We start from the raw sequence: 25,341 nt of genomic DNA on the forward strand, positions 1-25,341 counted from the left end.
AGTGAAAGTGGAGAGAGAAAAAGTTGGCTTAAAGCTCAACACTCAGAAAATGAAGATCATGGCATCCGGTCCCACCACTTCATGGGATATAGATGGGGAAACAGTGGAAACAGTGTCAGACTTTATTTTTCTGGGCTCCAAAATCACTGCAGATGGTGATTGCAGCCATGAAATTAAAAGACGCTTACTCCTTGGAAGGAAAGTTATGACCAACCTAGATAGCATATTCAAAAGCCGAGACATTACTTTGCCAACAAAGGTTCGTCTAGTCAAGGCTATGGTTTTTCCTGTGGTCATGTATGGATGTGAGAATTGGACTGTGAAGAAGGCTGAGCGCTGAAGAATGGATGCTTTTGAACTGTGGTGTTGGAGAAGACTCTTGAGAGTCCCTTGGACTGCAAAGAGATCCAATTAGTCTATTCTGAAGGAGATCGGCCCTGGATGTTCTTTGGAAGGAATGATGCTAAAGCTGAAACTCCAGTACTTTGGCCACCTCATGCGAAGAGTTGACTCATTGGAAAAGACCCTGATGCTGGGAGGGATTGGGGGCAGGAGGAGAAGGGGACGACAGAGGATGAGATGGCTGGATGGCATCACTGACTCGATGGACATGAGTCTGAGTGAACTCTGGGAGTTGGCGATGGACAGGGAGGCCTGGCGTGCTGCGATTCATGGGGTCGCAGAGAGTCGGACACGACTGAGTGAATGATCTGATCTGATCTGATCAATGGGTAATGGAATACAATTTTTTATGTTTTAATTAATTTTTTGATTTCTCTGAGATTTTACAGTATTCATGTGCTCTTCTTGATTTAAATCTACTTTTGATCAGAAAAAGAAGTGAGGCTTCCAGTTGGAGACTTTCTCCTTTAGTGGTAAAAAACAGAAGTCACCATGTCAGTGTGGCTTTCTCAGAGACTTCAGGATGTGAACTCAGGTACGCTGGTGAATGCGTCACTCTATCACAAAACACCAGCAACGGATGGAAGATCGGGGACATTTGAAAATGAGGTCTTGAGCAATGAGAACTACACAGCTGCTTGGCCCCATATATATATATATATTTTAGTAGGAGACTTTCTGACATTTGAAAGCTGGAGGCCTGTGCTACTGACTGGAGGTTGATTGGCATTTATGGGCAGTATAAGGCGTTATTTGCCCCCCATCCAGCCTCTGAATTAAATTGGATCAGCTATAAAACTTTCTATGGCTATTTGCAGAAAGACTAGTTGTCGTTTTCAAAATATGACTTATCTGGATAGAAATTTGGAAAAGTAACTTGTGACATTTTAAACACTTACTGACTCTTGTTAAAAAAGAAAAAAAAAAGAAAGGAAAATTGTACCTGTTTATAGAGAGTAAAAAATGAAAAGAACTGAGAATAGTTTCATATCAAGTCATTTTTGAAATAGTTGGGTCTAAATCCCAATGGATTTTGTAAAAATTGAAATAATGTTTTGAAGGAGCACATGATTATTATAAATATCTATTTATATTCATACCTCAGGAGTGGGCCAGTTCCCTTAATTTTCCTCATAAATCGAAAATTATTTTCACAAATGGAAGTTTATCATTTTTATGATGCCACAACTTGACCCTTAGAATTCTGGAATTTTCAGGTTTTCCTGCTGAATATATATTTTTGGAAATGGATGTATATATGTTCACACTTAAGATGGTACTCTAATATTTATTAGCCCTCCTTTGTTTCTCCAAAGGGTTGAAGCATATTTATGAATATTTTATATTTTTTAACTGAGTTTCTTGCAAAGGAAAAATTGTATTTTCTTAAGAAAAATGTACTATCATACTCTCAAATTTGTGCAGAGGCAGTTTTTCTATCTGTTAAGAATTCAATTCCAGGAATAATGGGTTTTCTTTTGGGGTCCCACTCATCTTCAAGACAACCCAAGATTTGAGCATTATAAAGATTTCTCTCTTGGTTCCTTTGTGCTCTCTCTCTCTCCCCCACTCCCTTCCTCCTTCCCTCCCTCCTTCTCTTTCTCCCTCTCTGTTTTTTCTGTCTCGGCCTTTCTTTCTTTGCTGCATTCTGGTGTATACCATTTTTATCTTTTATGTACAAAACCCTCTTCACTCTTCCAATCCCATCCCCTACTATGAAGATCTTAGTTTTCCCAAAAAGTTTACCCTCATTCATTATTCATTTTCTCACAGCCCTTTTAGCCATCAGGAATTATATATTATGATAATTTCATGCATAGTATTAGGAGATGAAATTTTCAGTGCTTTGCTATCCTCTGGTAGAGATCTCAACTGGCCACCTGGTGGTTTGCTTTGATTTAAATGTTGTTCAAAAGTTTATTTGTTGCCAGGGCCTCAAGATTTTTCTTGAAAAGTTGGATCTTGTGAAAAAGATCAGAAGATTTAACCATCTTGGATCCCTCGCCACATGGCAGCAGTGAGCTGAAGTGGAGGAGCAGCTCCCGTCCTCAGGGCATCATAGTCTTTCCCAATCTTTGGGGTCTTCATTCATCTCTGTTCCCTCCCTGGTCTCAGCAGTCATGTGACTTTACTACTCCTGTTCCCTTCCTTCCTGCTCATGTAATTTCCTCTCCCAGAACCCTCCTTTCTCCTCCTCCAAAAGACATTAGAACATTGGGAATTCTGGTTGCAATTGCTGGGCCAATAAGAGGGGATACCTTTAGTTTGGGCTTCCCTGGAGGCTCAGATGGTAAAGAATCTGCCTGCAATGCAGACGACCTGGGTTCAATCCCTGGGTCAGGAAGATCCCCTGGAGAAGAGAATGGCAACCCACTCCAGTATTCTTGCCCGGAGAATTTCATGGACAGAGGAGCCTGGTGGGTTACAGTCCATGAGGTCACATAAGAGTTGGACACCACTGAGTGACTAACAACAGCACACCTTTAGTTATCCCTCAAATGAGTCCTCAGCTTATATGCAGGCCGGACTCTAGAAAGAGAATGTTGACAGCAGTTATGAACAGCTTCTAAGGTTATTTGAGGTCACTGCTATCTCAGTTGATCAACCATTTAGACTTATTGGTATAATTTGTTCTCTGGTATTTTTCAGATGTGTTATTCATCTTTTTAAAGATTAGGAGGTCATGCAATGAACTTAAGTATGTTTTATCATAATCTGAACCAAAATGAAAGTTGAAAGAACTTTAAAATTCTGTTGGTGCATGTCTAGTATTCAATAACACACAACTATTCACAGTTCTTCTGGGATTTGGAAGGCGGTCTTTTATGGGGTCATATCTTACTCCTTGGAAGGAAAGTTATGACCAACCTAGATAGCATGTTCAAAAGCAGAGACATTACTTTGCCAACAAAGGTCTGTCTAGTCAAGGCTATGGTTTTTCCAGTGGTCATGTATGGATGTGAGTTGGACTGTGAAGAAAGCTGAGCGCTGAAGAATTGATGCTTTTGAACTGTAGTGTTGGAGAAGACTCTTGAGAGTCCCTTGGATTGCAAGGAGATCCAACCAGTCCATTCTGAAGGAGATCAGCCCTGGGATTTCTTTAGAAGGAATGATGCTAAAGCTGAAACTCCAGTACTTTGGCCACTTCATGTGAAGAGTTGACTCATTGGAAAAGACTCTGATGCTGGGAGGGATTGGGGGCAGGAGGAGAAGGGGATGACAGAGGATGAGATGGCTGGATGGCATCACTGACTCGATGCACATGAGTTTGAGTGAACTCTGGGAGTTGATGATGGACAGGGAGGCCTGGCGTGCTGCGATTCATGGGGTCACAGAGAGTCGGACACGACTGAGCAACTGAACTGAACTGAATTGATCTGAGTTTTCCTTTTCCCCACAAATATTTGGTAACTTTTCTCTGGTGTTGCCCCTCAGATCTGGCTGTCCTGATCTCCCTGAATATGCCAAGAGCACCCCAGTCCCAGCCTATGCTTAGCATTCAGCAGATGTTTGTTAGATGAATGAACACTTCTATATATGTTTGTGAAGCTGAGAGAGAGAGAGAGACAGGCAAAACAACCTGCTTCTGGTCATACATGAAGTCATTGAGAAAACTGGGGTTAGATTTGGCTGTTCAGTTCAAACATTTATTTAAGAGCTGCCTTCCACCATTTCTTCCTAATTCCTATCAAATGACACTGTCATCCAGCTTTTTAGTAAAAGTTCAGTTTTCACTTGCCACGAACCTTTGAAATAATTCCAGGTATTGGTGATTCTTATTCTAATTCATGCTTCCAACAGAATTGAACTCAAACAATGGTTTCTGACTATCATAACATTGACAAACTGTTTCCTTGCCTAAATAATTGGTGAAATTCTGACCCAGGGTTCATGATTTCCTATTCAGACTGCAAACATCACAGCTTATGGTACCACTCTGTTGGCAGTGGGTTTACCCACCAAAAGTCTAGAGGATCACATATTTGTGTGGTGTCTTGAAAGTGAAAGTGAAGTTGCTCAGTCATGTCTGACTCTTTGCGACCCCATGGACTGTAGCCTACCAGGCTCCTCAGTTCATGAAATTTTCCAGGCAAGAGTACTGGAGTGGGTTGCCATTTCCTTCTCCAGGGGATCTTCCCAACCCAGGGATTGAACCCTGGTCTCCTGCATTGCAGGCAGGAGCCCATTGCATGGGCTTTCCACCAGGGAAGCCCATGTGTGGTGTATTATCAGCCTGCAAACAATTCATGTCTTTGTGTTGTCCACAGATGCCAATCTCACCTCTTTTAGCAGCTCTTGGCCCTGAACCTGGTATGTTTACTCTAAGTTCATTTATGGTGTATTTTTGAAATTTTGCCACCTTACAAAATGAACACTAGTTTAGTTTTGCTTTGTTTTCTTGCTTTGGGTGAGGCTTTCTCTGTGCAACTTTGTATGAGTTGTACAGATTGCCTTTTGGACCTAACTTAATTCATCTGTCAGAAGTGACAAGGACTTTGGAGGCATTTCCTTCCAGAGTCTCCCAAGTGTACGTACACATGAGGACATCACACTCACGCACACGCAGGCTCACACATGCCATCGTGAACTGAGAATAGCTCAGTGTTGCTGAAGATCTAGTCAGTCATGGAAAAAGCTTTACCTAGAAGTGAAAGCCTGATTTGGAATGAGCTTTTCCTTGTTTGTCCTTTCCTTGAGACACTGTAGTTACTGCAAAAATGAAGATAAAAAGATCCTTTAGAAGGGAGAGTTAAATAACAACTATTTTACCCATAAAACTACCGATATCTTAAATACACATGATATGCACCAAACTGAAAAGAGTTTTCATGGGTGCCCCAGAGAGAGATTGCTTTAGGAGACTTCACTTCATGAAAACAAAATGGATTCACTTTTATCTCTATATCTATTTCATCTGTACCAATACCTATATCTGATTATATCTATGTAGGTATGTGTACATATATGCATACACACATTCTCACACACCCACTGTGTCTATTTGTATTGGCCAAAAAATGATGAACTACTGATGATTTTGTATGGTTTAGCCCAGGAACTATGATCACAGAATAGATTCTTGCCTCTCTTCCCAACCACTTGTTTCCTTCTATGCTAAAAAAATGACCGGGGGCTGGAAATGTCAAGAGAGAATTGAGATGTTGTGGTAAACAGAATCTCATGGTGGCCCCAAGACTTCTACACCTTGGTGTGTGCGCCCAAAATAATCCCATCCCCTTGAATGTAGCTGATATGTGTGAATAGGATGCCGTCACTTCTGAGATTCAGTTCAGTTCGGTTCAGTAGCTCAGTCGTGTCCAACTCTTTGTGACCCCATGAACCGCAGCACACCAGGACTCCCTGTCCATCACCAACTCCCGGAGTCCACTTCTGAGATTAGGTTACATTATAAGACAAAAATGAAGGGATTTTATAGACATGGTTAAGGTCCCAAATCAGTTGATTTTTTTTTTTTTTTTTTTTTTTTGAGCATAGTTGACTTATAGTGTTGTGTTCGTTTCAGGGGAACAGCAAAATGAATCAGTTATACACATACCCACTCTTTTTTAGATTCTTTTCCTGTATAGGTCATTACAGAGTATTGAGTAGAGTTCCCTGTGCTATACACTAGGTCCTTCAGTTCAGTTCAGTCGCTCAGTCGTGTCCGACTCTTTGTGACCCCATGAATCGCAGCACGTCAGGCCTCCCTGTCCATCACCAACTCCCGGAGTTCACTCAGACTGACGTCCATCGAGTCAGTGATGCCATCCAGCCATCTCATCCTCTGTCATCCCCTTCTCCTCCTGCCCCCAATCCCTCCCAGCATCAGAGTCTTTTCCAATGAGTCAACTCTTCACATGAGGTGGCCAAAGTACTGGAGTTTCAGCTTTAGCATCATTCCTTCCAAAGAAATCCCAGGGCTGATCTCCTTCAGAATGGACTGGTTGGATCTCCTTGCAGTCCAAGGGACTCTCAAGAGTCTTCTCCAACACCACAGTTCAAAAGCATCAATTATTCAGCACTCAGCTTTCTTCACAGTCCAACTCTCACATCCATACATGACCACAGGAAAAACCATAGCCTTGACTAGATGGACTTTTGTTGGCAAAGTAATGTCTCATCTTTTCTTTTTTTGTGTGTGTGTGGTTTTTTTTTTTTTATTTTTTATTTTTTTAATTTTATTTTATTTTTAAACTTTACAATATTGTATTAGTTTTGCCAAACATCGAAATGAATCCGCCACAGGTATACCCGTGCTCCCCATCCTGAACCCTCCTTCCTCCTCCCTCCCCATACCCTCCCTCTGGGTCGTCCCAGTGCACCAGCCCCAGGCATCCAGTATCGTGCATCGAACCTGGACTGGCAACTCGTTTCATACATGATATTATACATGCTTCAATGCCATTCTCCCAAATCTCCCCACCCTCTCCCTCTCCCACAGAGTCCATAAGACTGTTCTATACATCAGTGTCTCTTTTGCTGTCTTGTACACAGGGTTATTGTTACCATCTTTCTAAATTCCATATATATGCATTAGTATACTGTATTGGTGTTTTTCTTTCTGGCTTACTTTACTCTGTATAATAGGCTCCAGTTTCATCCACCTCATTAGAACTGATTCAAATGTATTCTTTTTAATGGCTGAGTAATACTCCATTGTGTATATGTACCACAGCTTTCTTATCCATTCATCTGCTGATGGACATCTAGGTTGCTTCCATGTCCTGGCTATTATAAACAGTGCTGTGATGAACATTGGGGTACATGTGTCTCTTTCCCTTCTGGTTTCCTCAGTGTGTATGCCCAGCAGTGGGATTGCTGGATCATAAGGTAGTTTTATTTCCAGTTTTTTAAGGAATCTCCACACTGTTCTCCATGTGGCTGTACTAGTTTGCATTCCCACCAACAGTGTAAGAGGGTTCCCTTTTCTCCACACCCTCTCCAGCATTTATTGGTCATAACTTTTCTTCCAAGGAGTAAGCTTCTTTTAATTTCATGGCTGCAGTCACCATCTGCAGTGATTTTAGGTCCTTACTAGTAATCTATTTCATATATGCTTCTAAATTGCTTCAGTTATGTCTGAATCTTTGCAACCCTATCGACTGCAGCTCACCAGGATCCACTCACTGTCCATGGGATTCTCCAGGCAAGAATACTGGAGTGGGTTGCCATGCCCCTCTCCAAGGGGGCAAATTATTGATTTTAAATTAATTAGCAGAGATGTTATTCTGGGTGGGTCTTAGTCAGGTGAAAGCCTTTAAAGGAAGGCTGGGTTCTTCCCGCAGAGACAGACAACCTATCAGGGTCTTGATGAAAGGATCAGATGCACTGTCAGCTGCCTATGGAGGGGAATGACTCCTAGGAACTCAGAGTTCCAGTCTTAAAATACCAGGAAACTGAAGACTGTCAACAGTCTGATTGCGTTTGGAGAAGGACTTGAGCTCCAGCTGAGGAGACAACCTGGCCAGCACCTTGACTGCAGCCTCCTAAGACCATGAGCAGAGGGCCCAGCCAAGATATACCCAGTGTGTGCTCAAGTTTTGGTCACTGGTTATAAAACAATAGAAAACAAACATAACAAGATCTGTATTTTCAGATGGCAGGTCTAACTGCACCTGTGCCTGCTGCTGTCCGTACCTTCACCCTCCTGCTTCATCCCATCCCCAGGAAGCCATCCAGGCACAGATAGACCGTCATGTTCATTCTGGCTTCAGCTATTGCTTTTGCTCCCATATCTGAACTCGGCTTTATTCTTATGTGTTTCATTCTGTTACTGCAAAAGGGAGAAGTTATCTTTTCAGGAAAAAAAAATATTTAGCTGATTCTTGGTTTGGAACCATCAGACACTTGATGCTAGGAGTGGGGTCTTGGGCTGTTCCCTAAAAAAACATAATCCTATAGCTTTGCATGTGGAAAAAGGCATGTGGCTGCCATAATATACTTCTTTTATTTCCTTGCTCTCTTTTCAAATGTTCTTTCCTGTTCAGGCATCTGGGCTTTTTCTTCCTCTTTCCCTTTGTGTGGTGGCATCTGCCTTGAATGTTGATGAGGAAAACTTGGTTCTCCACCAAGAACTTATTTGGGGGTAATTAATTCTTGGCACCCTAGCAGTGCCTCACAACTGTGACTTTCTTAGGTACGAATTGACTGACTAAATGTCCAGGCATGGGATGTGCAAATTATTGCCTTGCCTTTTGCCAAATATTAATCATTTATTGAACTTGCTGTAGCAGGAATGTTGATGGCAATTGCGTGTGTGGGTGGATAAAGACGGAATTCACAGGAGGGCAGTGAGGGAATCCTTGAGAACATGGGTTTTGGCCTCTTAAGTCATTTTCTTTGCAATTTTATGCTCTGGAGCCCTGGAAGAGGACCATCTTAGGAGGCTGAACCATGCCCCCAGGGAGATTATAGTCTATTAGGGCAGCAACCATGCAAAGAGATCACTCATGGACTTTTGATAATGCAACCATGAGTACAAAGAGGCAAAAGAGAGGAGGCTAGGGAGACACATTGTGTCTAGGGGGATGGAAAGCACATGAGAAGTGGTGCTTGAACTAGGCTTAGATGACGGAATTTAGCAGAAGAAAAAAAGTATGGAGAGATTAAGAATTTATTGATTTTTCAGCACACCTTGAACTGGATTTGAAACCAGGATTTTATACCTTCAGGAAAATTTTGTACTGTCCAATGCACGGCATCATAAAAGTTAATTAACCAATACTCTGCTCTTTAGAATAGGTGAGTATTGGGAATGTAAATTCAGCCAGGGCGGCAACCATCACCTTCTTGTTCTCTGTTGGGTCCACCATTCCAAACTCAGGGTTTGGCCTCTAGGGATACTCAGGTAAAGTTGGAGGCTCAGTGAATGAATCTCACCATTAAAAGGGTTTTCTAGTAAGATTAATTGTGTGATTGCACCTATAAAAACAAAAAAGTAAGAAGAACAGTGTTTACATAGAAATGATTGCTCAATCACAGCATTGTTTCCCATTCATTACAGCAGAGCTCCAAATGAATTCATTGATAGTCCAGTGGGATTCACTGGATATTTTCAATGTACAGTATATGTGTGTGTGTGTGTGTGTGTATATATTTTTTTTCCCCCCCTCAAGAGAGTGTCTCATTCACTAGCCTACCTTCCCATCTCACCTTCTGAACAAGTAAAGATTTCATGAGGCTTTGGCAGACTCTCCTTTTTGATATTTTACCAGGTTCAGGCATAATAATGGGCTTTGGAGGCTAAGTAGTCAGCCAGGTCTAAGTTCAAGACAGGTGATTCAGATCTTGAAAGTGTTGTGAAGCAGGACTTCAGAGCAGTAGAACAGAGCATTTCCAGGTTATCAAGAGTCTGGGGCAGGGGGAAGAGGACAATCTAAATGGGCTGGCAATGGCCATAGGACATTGCCAATGTAGAAGACCAGGGAGATGCTTTCTGAAGTGGGGGCATGGAGGGGTTGTTAAGAGTGAACCGTAGAAATCCTATGTCCAGTCTGATTATCATGATGATGAGTCCTATGTCCTGATGGTCAGGAGCATAAGTTCAGGTCAGCTACTAAGAGCTGAGCCCTAAGTTTCTCTAATACCATCTTCACCAAGAAATGATCAGCTCTGTGCTGCCCGATGAGTTGGCTGGTTCACAGTAGACTTTTTCTCCCTGAAGGCTCATTTCCACATATACAGGCAGTTTCAGCTTTAACCACTCGAGACACTCTTCACAAAAATATTTCCTGCTTTCTAAGACTCACTGGGCACATGATGGCGGCTCCATTTGTAAAGACTCACTCTATCATTCATAGGACACAGCAGTGTCCCTGTGAGTATGAAAGGCATAACTGAAACCCAGATTTCTATTTTAGGGAGCAGGATATTATGTGCACAAAAAGCCTTTTTCCTGGATCTCATGTTAGATACCTCATTAACTTAAAAACAATGTGAATGTCAATTATAACCCTTGTTATTACTCATAACTGCAGTTCAGGTGAGGTGGCAGTTTTCCCATACCTTCACAAACTGATAGCCTCCAGAATAAATGATATATCACCTGATGCCAATAGTCCTTAAAGAGCAATACTTGCGCACAAGTGGTGTAGGTTGCCACAGCTTCCACTGGAAGCTGCTTGTGGTAGTTTATCCTCTTCCTGCTATTTCTGGTAGGCTCTGAGTTGACTGAATTCGGTCTTGAACGTGAAAGAGCTAGAGTTGTTACCTTTGGCTGTAGTGGCTGTGGGTCAGAGAAGGTGGATGAGAAGGAAATTCTAGCAGGACCTTGGGGATGCAAAAGAGCAGTTTCTGTGCAGTGTTCAGATGATCCCAGGTGACCCCCAGAGTTCACAGACTAGAAAGCCAAGGGACTTTGGTGTGTTCCCTCCTGGGCTTGAACTTCTTTGTTTACCGTCCAAGTGTGGGAGTGAAATGCTCTATCACCTTGGATGAGAGTCTCCGGTATGCATTTGCTGTAGAGTGTGTATGAGTCCCATGTGCCTGAGTCCATGAGCGTATGCTTGCTGCTGTATTTTTCCATCAAGACTTCAACCTGAGAGGGCTTCCCTAGTGGCTCAGTGGTAAAGAATCTGCTTGCCAATGCAGGAGACATGGATTCAGCCCCTGAATCCAGTCCCATGGATTCAGTGGAGTCTGGGAAGATCCCACTTGCCTCAGAGTAAACATGCCCGTGGCCACAACTACTGAGCCTGTGCTCTAGAGCCTGGCAGCCGCGACTACTGAGTCCATGTGTGGCAACTACTAGAGCCTGAGAGCCCTAGAGCCTGTGCTCTCCAACAGGAGAAGCCAGAGCAACGTGAAGCCCAAGCGCAGTAACTAGAGAAAAGCCTGCATGACAATCAAGACACAGCAGAGCCAAATCAATCAATAAAATTACTAGAAAAGACTTTAACTTGAGAAACCAGTGTCCTGATGGTGAATGGTAAAGTCCCTATATGGATACATTTACCCATGAGTTCTAGAGGGAAGGGATGGAAAAATTTGACTTTTGTGTAAAAAAGTATGCCTCTACTTTGTAGTCTATTAGTATTCAGTTTCCTTATTTCATAGCCTAAAGGAAAAAGAAGGGGTGCCCCCTGGAGTTCTGTCTTTCACCAGGATGATGGTGGCCACTTCCATTGGCTCTTCAAACTGCAGGGTCCTGCTTCCGCTACTAGCTAATCATCCATCCCAGCACACGCCCGAGAGAAACCCACTACCCCTCATTATTATAGTTGAACAGATGGTTCGGAGCAGTTTTCTGCATTTCTGTATGATGCCAAGTGAAAATGAACACTCATGGGGACTCTGTTATTCTAAAACCAAGATCTTAGTTTGGGTATTTGGAGACCCTGCCCAAGACCGGAATTTTCAGTAGTCCTAATTTCCAGCACTTCTCTGCTCCTTGGGCAAATGTTATGGGGAAGCTGTGTGCTCTGAGGAGGCTGTGTGGGCAGTTCTAATTTATTTATTTTCATTTCTTGATATTTTAGGTATATATTTATCAAAACTTATTATCCTATGATCAGAAAAAATGTTACCTATGCTCAATGATTTATAGACAGCTATCCTAAATAAACATACAGGAAATTAATGAATGATTAATTATTGGGCATCAGTGCTTTCTGACATTACAAATTTCCTGATGTGTGTGTGTGTTTTTTTTTTAATCTGTCTGTCCCACTAGAATACAGAAGGTAGAAATCTTGCTCGAGTCAATACAGCTTTCTCAGAAGAAGGATCAATTCAGCCGCTCAATCGTGTCTGACTCTGTGCGACTCCATGGACTGCAGTACACCAGGCCTCCCTGACCATCACCCACTCCCACAGTTTGCTCAAACCAATGTCCATCAAGTTGGTGATGCCATCCAACCATCTCATCCTCTTTTGTCCCCTTCTACTCACACCTTCAGTCTTTCCCAGCATCATGGTCTTTTCCAATGAGTCAGTTCTTCACATCAGGTGGCCAAAGTATTGGAGTTTCAGCTTCAGCATTAGTTCTTCCAATGAATATTCAGGACTGATTTGCTTTAGGATGGACTGGTTGGATCTCCTTGAAGTCTAAGGGACTCTCAAGAGTCTCCTCCAATACCACAGTTCAAAAGCATCAATTCTTTGATGCTCAGCTTTCTTTATAGTTCAACTCTCACATCCATACTTGACTACTGGAAAAGCCGTAGCTTTGACTAGACAGAACTTCGTTGCAAAGTAATGTCTCTGCTTTTTAATATGCTGTCTAGTTTGCTCATAGCTTTTCTTCCAAGGAGCAAGCATCTTTTAATTTCATGGCTGCAAGTCACCATCTGCAGTGATTTTGGAGCCCCCCAAAATAAAATCGCTCACTCTTTCCATTGTTTCCCCATCTATTTGCCATGAAGTAATGGGACCGGAAAACGAAGATCATGGCATCTGGTCCCATCACTTCATGGGAAATAGATGGGGAAACAGTGGAAACAGTGTCAGACTTGATTTTTTTGGGCTCCAAAATCACTGCAGATGGTGTCTGCAGCCATGAAATTAAAAGACACTTACTCCTTGGAAGAAAAGTTATGACCAACCTAGATAGCATATTGAAAAGAAGCGACATTACTTTGCCAACAAAGGTCTGTCTAGTCAAGGCTATGGTTTTTCCAGTGGTCATGTATGGATGTGAGTTGGACTGTGAAGAAGGCTGAGCACTGAAGAATTGATGCTTTTGAACTGTGGTGTTGGAGAAGACTCTTGAGAGTCCCTTGGACTGCAAGGAGATCCAACCAGTCCATTCTGAAGGAGATCAGCCCTGGGATTTCTTTGGAAGGAATGATGCTAAAGCTGAAACTCCAGTACTTTGGCCACTTCATGTGAAGAGTTGACTCATTGGAAAAGACTCTGATGCTGGGAAGGATTGGGGGCAGGAGGACAAGGGGATGACAGAGGATGAGATGGCTGGTTGGCATCACTGACTCAGTGCACATGAATTTGAGTGAACTCTGGGAGTTGGTGATGGACAGGGACGCCTGGCGTGCTGTGAGTCATGGGGTCGCAAAGAATCGGACACGACTTGAGCAACTGAACTGAACTGAATGGGACCAGATGCCGTGATCTTAGTTTTCTGAATGTTGAGTTTTAAACCAACGTTTTTACTCTCCTCTGTCACTTTCATCAAGAGGCTCTTTGGTTCTTCTTTGCTTTCTGCCATAAGGGTGGTGTCATCTGCATATCTGAGGTTATTGATATTTCTCCTGGCAATCCTGATTCTAGCTTGCGCTTCACCCAGCCCAGCATTTCACATGATGTACTCTGCATATAAGTTAAATAAGCAGGGTGACAATATACAGCCGTGATGTACTCCTTTCCCAATTTGGAACCTGTGTGTTGTTCCATGTCCAGTTCTAACTGTTGCTTCTTGACCTGCATACAGATTTCTCAGGACGCAGGTCAGGTGGTCTGGTATTCCCATCTCTTGAAGAATTTTCCACAGTTTGTTGTGAACCACACAGTCAAAGGCCTTGGCGTAGTCAGTAAAGCAGAAGTAGATGTTTTTCAGAAGAAAGATAGGATAGTCATTTCATAAATATTTGTTAAATGCATGGCTCAGCCATGAGGACTGAGTGAGGTAAGAAATGGTAGCAGCAATGTTAAATTCCACTTTTCAGGGTGTTTCTGAGTTGCTTCCCTTTAAATCTAACCTGAAAGTTAGATTAAAAGTTTGTATTTATTGCCTTGAAAGTTTGTATTTATTGAGTGGTCTATTGCGTTTCAAGTACTGAGGTAAGTAGTTTGTTGATATGAATGAGTTTTTCATTTGCAGTTCTATGAAGTATGTACTATGATTATACCCATTTTGTAAATGAAGTTACTAAAGTTGCAGAGGTTATAGATGTACCCAAGAATTAGGACAAATAAGGTGAGTGACTGTAATTTGACTCCTGATTTGGCTAATATTAGAGCCACTGCTTGAACCATCAGAGCCTTCAATGTCTTGCTTTGACTTGTTTTTTCAGCCAGCCAATCAATGAAGCTACTCTTAGGGTTCTCTAACGGTGAGACGCTGTGTTGGGTGCCCGGCAGTGTGGTCTCTGCATTTTCTACCTGCAGGAGGAGAGGAGGGCAGGGCAGGGCAGGGACCGGGGGGGGGAGGTACTGGTGCGTCTGCATGCTGCAGTAGTGTAAACTGATAGGTTTCGGCCACCTGACTTCCCGGATAGTCCTGATGGAGGGGACAGTGACAGTGAAGGGCCCCATAGCTGGACCAGAGTGACAGTCTGTTTGCAGGACATGCTGTGGCTGCTTCCAAAACAGATTCGAGTGTTATGTCTGGAACAGAGATCTTGTCAGTTTCTCTCCGGTCGAGTTAAACCCAGAGCTGTCCCTTAAAAATATTGACCCAGTTGGTGTTTGACCCACTTCACTTCTTCTCGGAATGGAAGTTTACAGAGAGTTGTTTGTTGTCAACGAGGAGGAGAGAGTGAGAAGGGAAAAGCCAGCAATACATCGTCTGCCCAAAAAAGTGCAGCATCTCACTGCTAGTCATCCTAGCAGGCTGATCTTTCAGAACTGCTTATTAGTTTTCATTTCAGGGTGGATTGTTTTAATGTCACTCATGGTGCTTCATAATCATCACGCCCTCGCCAGAGGACACCTCTAACAAGAGCAGGATCAGATCCTGTTCTCAGAAAGAAGGGTGTGTTAGAATCTCCATCATTCTACCTTACTGGCTTCCTTTACTTGAAGATATAGTTTCAAAATGTTTCTGTTTGCTTACTAATACAAAGCTATATAGGACAGACTCTATGTTTTACAATCACACTCTCAATTAATTATGTAAAATTCTTGTAACATAGTGAATAATCATCAGAAATGTTTTGCCTTCCATTTTTTCCTTTCCCTGTATTTTTTTTTTTAATAGGCTGCAGGACACATTGCAGCAAATATTTCACACGGGAGATTGTGCCACCAAAATAATTAATGCCAGAAAGTTATGTGAAGGTCTTCCTGTATTAAGTAAACTAGCCTTTGCAGAAAATGGAAAGATAAATGGTGGGAGAGTTGAGAATAAAGCTGCTATAAAAATGGCCTAAGGTTTAAGATATATAAACTATGGGAAAAGAACCCACATATTTTTATCTTGGCTGAGAAAGGTTCCTATTTTTCTAAGACAGTAACAGAATAATAACATCTTCAGTTAGAAAATAATTGCACAACTGTGTGATCAGATGCTTATAGAGGTTGCAAGGAAAAAAAAAAATTAACAGGGACTGTGCTTTGCCCAGCTTTTGTTTGCTGCTCTTCTAGTGATTAGATTCTGTCAATCAAAGACTATTTTTTATATAAAAAGCAATTAGGAGTTAGATTTCAGTACCTCTGAAGGGCAACCAAACTTGAATGCAGCTAGAGATAGCAGTTACTCTCTGGCTAACATTATCATGGTAGTGGATTATAGGTATTGGCGTTTAGCTTTGTAAACTGTGCTCACCTAGGGATTTTAATAAACCATGGATTGAAGTTTTATGTTTTCCCTTCCTGAGAGCATCTAGCATTTTTACACTGAGACTTTATTAGTTGTTCATATGGCTTCATCAAATCACAATTCATACATAGAGGTACAAGGACTGAAAATAGATATATTCCAACCAGTGGAGTAGGATCGGTTTGTAAGTCGATCCAAGAAAAAAAAAAAAAAAGCTCCTAAGGACCCTTTGTGTTCTTTCTAAATAAACAGCTCTTTTTCTCCACGCTTCAAGTAAACTTTTATCTTCCCCAACTCAATGATCTAATGAGGACCACGGTAATGATACAATAGGTGGACTCAGAAAGTTCAGGGGAGGGTCCAGGCTTCTCACATAACATCCCAACCCAGGGAGACCAGGCAGACCACTTGGGCCATGCTTCCCTCCTCTCTTTGTGCATTCCCAAGGCCCCTCATCTGTCCTGCCTTATTTCTGGTTCTCTACCATCTGCGGCAGGAACGTCTATTGAATATTCTGACCTCATTCTCTGGGTATTGCTCCCAGGATGTCACTGCAAGGTCTGTGCACAGAAGAGGTGACAGGAACGGCTGCACTGCAGAGCTGAGGTCTGCATGGCTGAGCCAGTGAAGACAGTAGCCCTAAGTCCACGTTCGTCCATCAGATCCACTAGAAGGATCTTCTGGCCCACACCCTCCGCTGGACCCCATGTGGCAACTAGAATCCTGGTTTTGATTTGAACATATTGTCTCTCCTGCCCTTTCCATTGTTTTTAATCGCTTATCTCTTCAATGCTTTCAAAGTCTCTCAAGATAATAATAGAGTCTGGCCATAGTGTGACTCCTGACCCATTTCACCCCACATCCATGTCCCTCTTGTTCTCTGGGCTCCAGCAACATGGCTGTCTCAAAGCATTACTAAAGGACCTTTTGATATGAAGTTCCCTCTACACAAAAGCCTCTGCCTGTAGCCTTCACCTTTACTTCTCAAGCAGCATATCCCAGCTCATTCTTCCCTTCTCAGGGGAGTCCTCCCAATGAGGTCGTCACCCTATTGTGCACTCCTTCTTAGCACCAGGCACCTCTCCTTTCAAGCATTTACCATGCTTGGACCTTTATCTGTCTCTCCTTAGTAGATGGTAAGCTTCATGTGGGCAGGGGCCACTTCTGTTTGACCTCATCATTTCATCTCTAGTGCTTAGCGTAGTGCCTGCCACTGAGGAGGCAGTTGATAAATCTCGGTTAAAATGAGGAAAAGACAGAGAATGAATGAGAGGGAGTGGTAGATAGATCATGTGCAAACACACACTAGAGAGGGAAAGAAGAAGTAAGGAGGGAGAGAAGTGGAGAGAGACAGACAGAGAGAGATGGGCAATTTACTCTCCTGTAGCCTACTGAAGAGAGTGATGACATGGCTCTCCGTTTCTGCTTTGAATAGTGCATTTCATTGAATCTAAGATACATAATTGTATGATACATGATTACTTTCATCATAGAGAAAGAACAAACATAGCCCGTTAAACTATAACATACTATTGATCGTAAAATGCCTCCCAATTTTAGACATCAAAACTTCAGAGGGCAACATGTGAAAAGATGAGCATCTTAGAGTTGATGCACATTAGAGCTGGATTACATTAAATCTAGTAAAAATGAGCTCAGTCAGTAGTCAGATGGATGTGGGTTGAAAAATGATGGCCTTGAGGATTAATGCTATAGCACACCAGTTTTGAATGTCAGAATGCCACTGCTGACCTCAGCAGTGTTTTTTCCATTTTTTTCATCTCTGTAGTATGACTTAGATTAGGGTACATCAACACTAAATTTCAGATGGTTGGGATTGGGAGAGGCAGTCTTTAATACGGAAAGAGGGAGGCATCATGGCCATCAACAGACTAACCAATGGACTAGCAAGTTAAGTACAGCCTGCATGTGTCCTCAGTTGCTTCAGTCATGTCCGACTCTGCGACCCTATGGACTGCAGTACTTCATGCTTCTCTGTCTATGGGATTCTCCAGACAAGAATACTGGAGTGGGTTGCCATGGCATTCTCCAGGGGATCTCCATCCAGGGATCGAATGTGCATCTACTATGGCTCCTGACTTGCAGGTGGATTCTTTACTGCTGAACCACTGTGGAAGCCCACAAACAGTAGAGTGTTGTCCAAAGAAGTGTACAAGTGTATCTTTTCCCTGAGCTCCTAAAGAGTAGCATAGTTATGCATCTTTTGAGGTTGTCTTGGCATCACACTACTCTGAAGAGGAGTAATGGATTAACAGTGGTTTCAGTCAATATTTAGGGGTAAATCTATAAAGTTGCAAAGCCGTCACTCTTGCTCTCCAGCTGAAGAAGGAAGACTAACCGATCAATAGTCAAGAGTCTTCATTCTGATCCTGAGTCTATAACTAGCTGAGTGACTCCATCACCCCATGACCTTCAGTGGGATTCTATGTCTCTAAGAAAGCTTTCCAATACCCACTCTTAATCTGAGTATCCTTTCCCATATGACAATGAAATTGTAAAATCTCTAGGGTTTGTGTAGACATGCTCTCTCTTCCCTACACTCCTCCATTGATCCCTCTTCATCTTTCTTTTTAATCAGTCAACACATTTTCAGTGCCAGTTACTATGCCATAGAATGACTTCTGCTCTTCTCTGCTTCTGTTGCATTTTTCCTTATTTCTGTTATTTGTTCTATTCATAGGTCTGATGCTGTGTCCTTCCTGCTGGTTTAGTTGTAGCAACTCAAATCCAGAAGCTTCCAGTTATGTCTAGAAATTAAAATGTGAGCAGTATGGCACTTAACATTGCCCTCTTAGTCTTTGTGCCCTTAGGGTCATAGACACAGTGTATGAAAGGGCTGAATCTGACAGAATCTATAGGGATTGTCTCAGCTAATTGTCTCATTTAATGGAAGCATTGAGGGGGATGAGTTTCCAAAGGTTACCCAGTTGGTTCTGGTGAACTCAGAACAGGATTCTCCAGGTTTCCATCACATGCACTCGATATACCAAGCTGACTTCATTCTTAATGATACCCAGAACAATAGTTTCCTCTACCCTATTTTTAGTGTCTATTTACTTTGTCTTCTGAGTTTTGCAAACCTGTTTAGAAAAAGAATATATTTTTTCTCAAAAGCTCTTTTATTTCACGTTAAAAATATGAATATGAATTCCCTAAAAAGTTCAGCGCTTATAATTTTCTTTAAACCACCAGCTTCAAAATGCTTTGTTGCTGCATTTTGAATTTAAATCCCTTTTCTTGGGAATAACCTGAGGACCCAGGATATTCCTTCAGAATCCTGCTTTAAAGATTGTCATTCCCCTGAAGACTTTGTCTCTGTAACTAGATTGTCTTAGCTCTGGCTGCTATAGCAAAATGCTATAGGCTGGGTGGCTACAATAGCAAACTCATATTTCTTACAGTTTTGAAGGCTGGGAAGTTCAAATCAAGGTGCTGGCAGATTCTGTGTCTGATGAAGGCCTGCTTCCTGGCTTATGGTGGGAGGACAGGGGAGCTCTCTTGAGTCTTTTTTTTAGGTGCACAGTCCCATTCATGAGAGCTTCATCTTCATGACCTAATCACCTCCCAAAGGCCCCAACTCCAAATAGTATCATATTGGGACCCAGGATTCAGCACATGAATTTGGGGAAACACAAAAATTCAATCAGTAGCACAGATGGAGTCTTAAGTCATGAATGTGGTTGGAAAGTCCTCAAGGGAGAGAATAGTGGGCAAGATGGACTGGGGTGAACATGTCTTGTGTACCTACTATTTGCCTTAACAAAATGACCTTATTTTAACCTTCCCAACAATCAGCTGTCAATATGACTTTCACTTTACAGATAAAGAAACTGAGGTTCAGCAAGGTGAAAATGTGGGATTTACAAGTTACTTAGTAAGAGATTGAATCAGGATGCAAACCCAAATCTGTCACTATATGAAGACTCGTGTGTGTGTGTGTGTGTGTGTGCGCGCGCGTGCGCGCACTCTGTTGTGTCTGACTCTTTGTAACCCCACAGTTTGTAGCCTACGAAGCTCCTATCTCTATGGAATTTTCCAGGCAATAATGCTGGAGTGGGTTGCCATTTCCTTCTCCAGGGCATCTTCCTGACCCAGGGATTGAACCTATGTCTCTTGTATCTCCTGCACTGGCAGGTGGATTCTTTACCACTAGTGCCACTTGGCAGAGAAGGCAATGGCACCCACTCCAGTACTCTTGCCTGGAAAATCCCATAGACAGAGGAGCCTGTTGGGCTGCAGTCCATGGGATTGCTAAGAGTCAGACACGACTGAGCAACTTCACTTACACTTTTCACTTTCATGCATTGGAGAAGGAAATGGCAACCCACTCCAGTGTTCTTGCCTGGAGAATCCCAGGGACAGGGGAGCCTGGTGGGCTGCCGTCTATGGGGTCGCACAGAGTCGGACACGACTGAAGCAACTTAGCAGCAGCAGCAGCAGCTGCTTCCCCTTGCCACTTGGGAAGTCCTTACGAAGCCTGGTATTTTTCTAGTAGTTTGTCTTTGCAGATCTAAGAACTTGGATTTTTCATAATGTGTAGTTAGTGTGGTTCTTGAGTTGTTGATTTAATATTTTATCTTACTGAAGACCAGTAACACGATCAGCGATTTCCCTAAAGAGCTTTATAAACCATCCCTTTCCATTTCTTTTTGTCTTATCTGAACATCCCTGGAAATTTATCATCAATAGGCAACACTTTAGAGGTGAATTTTACCTTAAATTAATGGTGCACAGTTACTACCAAAAATAAAGGGAGTTTGGCAGAAAGAAATTAATTGGTTTCAACTTAGTTGTGGGGCAAGACTTAATACTCTTTCTTTGTGGGAAATAACCAGTTGTGTTTTAATCACCCCAGCTGATCTGGTTCTTAACTCTAAAGTCAGAAAATGTTGACTTTCCTCAATGCAGAGGCTTTATTTCTGTCCTTCAGACCACTCATTCCTCTTCTTTGTAAAACATTTTTTAAAAAGTATCATTTTCCCTCTGTTAATTTGGGATGCTAAGGTGATAGAATTCTGAAATTCTGAGCACCTGAGACTTGCCTATGTTGGGTTTGGACTTTCCCAATCTGCAGTAGTGACATAGATGGCTTGAATTCCAATGACAACCCAACCAAGGGAGGCCCAACATCAGTTTCATCTTTGCCTCTGTTTCAAAGATCTATCATTCAGGGTTTTAGAATATGGACAAACCACATGCTTTTGGCTACTGCAAGAGTTTAAGACATCCTCTAAAAAAAATACTGCATTATTATCTTTGAAGATTGTGATACTATTTATATAACAACAGCCACTGCCTCCATTTGGATTTCTCCTTAACTTTTTTTAAAAAAGAATTTATGCTATCTCAATCCTCAATCCATTTCATTCTTCACACTGCAGTCAAAATCATCTTAGTAAAAGCAAAACATTAATCTGATCATATCACATCCCTACTTAAAATCCTTTATTCACTTCCTGTTGCCATCAAAACATGTCAAATTTCTTTTCATGGTTTAAAATTTCCTACAGGAGCTGACCCCTGCTTACCTTGTACTTCCATCTCCTGCTGACTTAATTGTACCCTCTCTGGGCTTTTTCTTATTCTTGGGATTCATTTCTGCTTCAGGGTCTTTGACCTTCCTGTTCACCGTGCCTAGAATGCTTTTGGTGAAGATGTCTGTGTGCCTGGCTCCTTGATGCCTGAAATAAGTGTCAGCTGTTTAATCTTCACGGCCTGGGTGATTTTCATGGATGTTTACTATTTCAGAACCCACCCCTTCACCTTCTTCCTCACTTAGATGTTCTTTGACTGAATATTTTTTCTATTTTAATTTTGTTCTTCCATCTATTGGACATCTGTTTTAGGTCTTATGTACCATTGAAAATATATTCCTAAGTTCCCATAGGCTGAAGTAGCACATCTTTGATTGTTTCACGATTTCCAACTTTAGGACTCTTCACTTGGAGGATAAGAAAGTAAGAGGTTTGACATCATAGTGGAAGGAATATTGGATTCTGAGTTGGAGAGTTTGTGTCCTAGATTGGCCAACTTGATAACCAGTTGTGTGGGTGTAGGTAAGCCATCCACCTCTCTGGGTCTTAGAGTTTCCTTCTGGAAAATAACATGCTTTGAACCCATCTTATTCTTTTCCTTCATGGACATAGTTTTCAAACATGACTCTGATTCCTTGTGTGATCATAAAAATGGATTTCTCTGTGGTAATTAAAAGAGGATCAGAGTAAATAAATCCAACAAGATTAGCATGAACATGGCTTTCCATTTAAAATCATTTCTATTTTGGGAAAGATTTAAGACCCTGTGAGGTAGAGTCAGTCCCATATAATGAAGGTCCATATTCTTCTTATAATTATGTTTAGCAGGCCTAGCTGCAATAAATCACAGCAATAACAACAAAAAATGGGACATATTTGTGCGTGCGTGTGGCATGCGAGGTATCTGGAGCCAAACTGTGAGATGGTCACACATAATGAAGGTCACTAAGAGGCGCATTCTCTGGTCTTGTATCTTGAGGTTTCTAAGGAGAGCTTGCCAATTCTATATTGTGTCTAGTTCTTTTTGTTTGTGTTTTTGTGGAAAACAAAGCTAGGAAAATATTGTCATGATTGTTAAAAAGAAAAAAGAGCAGCGTACACTTTTGGGAACCATAATTAATGCTGGGATTATGCCAGGATCTCTTGCTTGATTTTTTTGTGAAACCCTTTGCACTGACTCAAAAGCAAATTGCAAGGAGATCTGTAATTTCTGCTCCCTGGAATTGACGAATCAGGTCAAACTGAGATTCTAAAGCAGAGATGAATTTCCAGACAGTCCGAAATGTCTGTCTTTCTCTTTTCTGGGTGGTTATCATTTTTATCATCCAGTTTGTGTGAAGCTGAACAACTAAATACCAAACTATGTTGCCTGACTCTCTTCCTGATGGTCATGAATTTTGGCAGACTGACCATGTCCTTCACTTCTTGGTACGTTTTGTGATAGATGTAGGATTTGGCTGGTGACATCACTTACTTCGTAAACTAGTAGATTCATTATATCTCTTTGGATGCTCCAAGAGCGTCTGTTTCAGTGCCATGCTCTAATTAAAGGCTGGTACCCAGCAGTAGGAGTCTACAGTTCTTCAACAGCTTTTCTTGTGTTGTCACAAGGAGTTAGGTCTCTCAGAAGACAGTCTGAGTTTGCAGCCTTGAAGGAGATGACCGTAATTACCGGTGATCAATGTTTAATGTCTCTCCATCCAGTCCCCTCTTTGGCCCTTTACAAGACAGTACAAAGAAAAAAGAAAATCAGATCACAGCTTGACAGTAAGCTTGATTTAGTTTATAAGAAAACTGATTCTGATCTGGCTTTTGAAGTATACTCAGGCTCAGCAATGCACTGCTTCTGAGTGTTCTCTGCGATGTCAGTTGTTAGATCGTTACTATATTTTTACACAATGGATCAGGTTCCTCTTGAAGATATACCATGTTCTCACTTAAAAAAATTACATGGAGAAAAAAATTGTTTGATTTCTCCCTCTCTGCATCTTGGAAGGACAATGTATATAGTTAAGTACAAGAGTTTGTGATTGGTACAAGCATTAGCTAAACCTTCAAGGTACTGCAGAAATCCAACAGGGGAAAAATTAAGGTCCATCTTGGAGAGATGAATCATTTCCCCCATTCTCAGTAATTAATAGCATATTATAACAAAGGGAATCATTAAAACGTGAAGGTGTGTTTTTTCAAGTCACATTTATCAAACTTGGTAAAGTAATCCCGGGCTCTATTAGTTCATGTGTATTTTTAACATGATATATGGAGTTTCCTTTTCTATTGTTCAAATGTAAAAATGTTTTAAAAAGAAAAAAAAACATGCTTTTATTGCCATTTTTAAAAAGTATTGAAGGGGATAAAAAGGAAAGTGTAATAAGAGCAGTATATTTTTATGTCAAAAGTAACCTTTCTATGGTACTCTTTAGATAAAATGGAATACTGGGAAAGAAAGGGAAAGATAAGTAGTTCCTTTATTCATCTTAGTCCAAAACCTATTTTACTCACGGCTGGTTGTTGGCATTGCGTAATGATGTGACATTGTACCAGGAGATCAGATTATCAGAAAATAAGGAGATTCCCAATTTAATAGTTCCTCACCAAAATTTCCCCCTTATCTCTACATCACAGAAAAATAAGTAGTTGTTAAATTTCAAATCCTGCAGTCTTTCTGATTTATCATCAAATTGTGGATGCACTTAGCTGCCTAGCATCAGGGAATCCAATAAGTCCTGTCACATAAGAAGAAAAGGAAAAAACCCCATTGGATAATGGGTTACTTCTCCCCCACAGTGATTTATTTCTGTCACAAGACTTAATTTTATCATGAGGCAGATGCTCTGTCTGTATCAATGTATTCGTTTCTACATTTATCTGCTTCATTTAAAAAAAAAAAAGAAGCACCTGCTGCCTTTGGGGGGATGTATTTGGCTTCTTTATTCTATGCCCCCATGACCCAATTATGTGCTACTTCATCACATCTTTAATTTCTCCCTTTTTATGATTTGAAAATTCCTTAGCTCTTTTATCAAGTGAGTAGTCTGATGTGAAGGGGTTCCACGGCAAATGAAACTGCACGGGGTAACTGTTATAGCGACAGAAGGTGTTAACATCTGAGCTCTCTGGTACCAAGTCTCTGAGATTCATGTCAGAGGGAATAAGCAGAGCTTACCGGGGTTATCAGGTGATACCTGGGATGAAGCAGTGACAGCCTCTGTTATGAATTAATTTTGTTGGCCTGCATGTGGAAGACATTTGCCTTTTACAAAAGGTGCCAGAGAGACTTCAAGATATATATGGAAGAAAAGAGGGGAAAAGAAGAGAGATGGGAAAGAAAATAATGGAAGGAAGGGGGAAAGGAAGAAGGGAAGAGAGGAAAAAGGAAGAAAGCAAGGAAAAAAATGAACTTTTTTAAAAAAGGTATCATTTTTATTTGATCTAAGTCACTCTGCCTCGGTGCAGAACATTTTAATGACGTGCTTGTGTCTCATCAGCTTGACCCTCCCTCCAATCTGCCACTTAATATAGGTTCTGCTCCTCTGAATAATCGTCTTGGTTCTTGGGGGTAGCTGAGGTCTACAGGTTGGAATCCTCCGCCAACTGTCATCATTCCAGAGGAGCGGCGGCATCTGCCTCACCACGCTGCTGGTGTTTGGCTTTTGCAGTTTCTCTCCGTGGCAGACTGCCTTCTCCCTTCCAGTGCAGGGAGGTCCTGGGGAGAGATTGTCAGATAGTGAAACTGTTCAATAAGCTCTGGATAGCTCCCCTTCCCATTCTGACATTCAGCCCATAGGACTCTCCTGTTGTCAGCTGCCAATGACAAGTGACCAGACAAAATGGGACTTCCAGAAACCTTCCCCAAATTCATTCTTTGCCTTCTCGTGGCTTCTTTCCATTCCTGTTTTCTCATCGGATTTCCCTTAAAAACAAATCAGCCCAGACCATTCACTTTTTTTT

General features: G+C 41.7%; 1 protein-coding gene across 2 annotated transcripts in view; it reads left to right on the forward strand.

The window, feature by feature from the left end:
- PPARGC1A (PPARG coactivator 1 alpha) overlaps window positions 1–25,341 on the forward strand; it is a 409,900-nt gene that overhangs the window by 163,520 nt on the left and 221,039 nt on the right. The gene's annotated exons all lie outside the window — the stretch shown is intronic.

This window comes from Bubalus bubalis, chromosome 7 (genome assembly GCF_019923935.1).
Source record: "Bubalus bubalis isolate 160015118507 breed Murrah chromosome 7, NDDB_SH_1, whole genome shotgun sequence".
Lineage (NCBI taxonomy): Eukaryota > Metazoa > Chordata > Mammalia > Artiodactyla > Bovidae > Bubalus > Bubalus bubalis.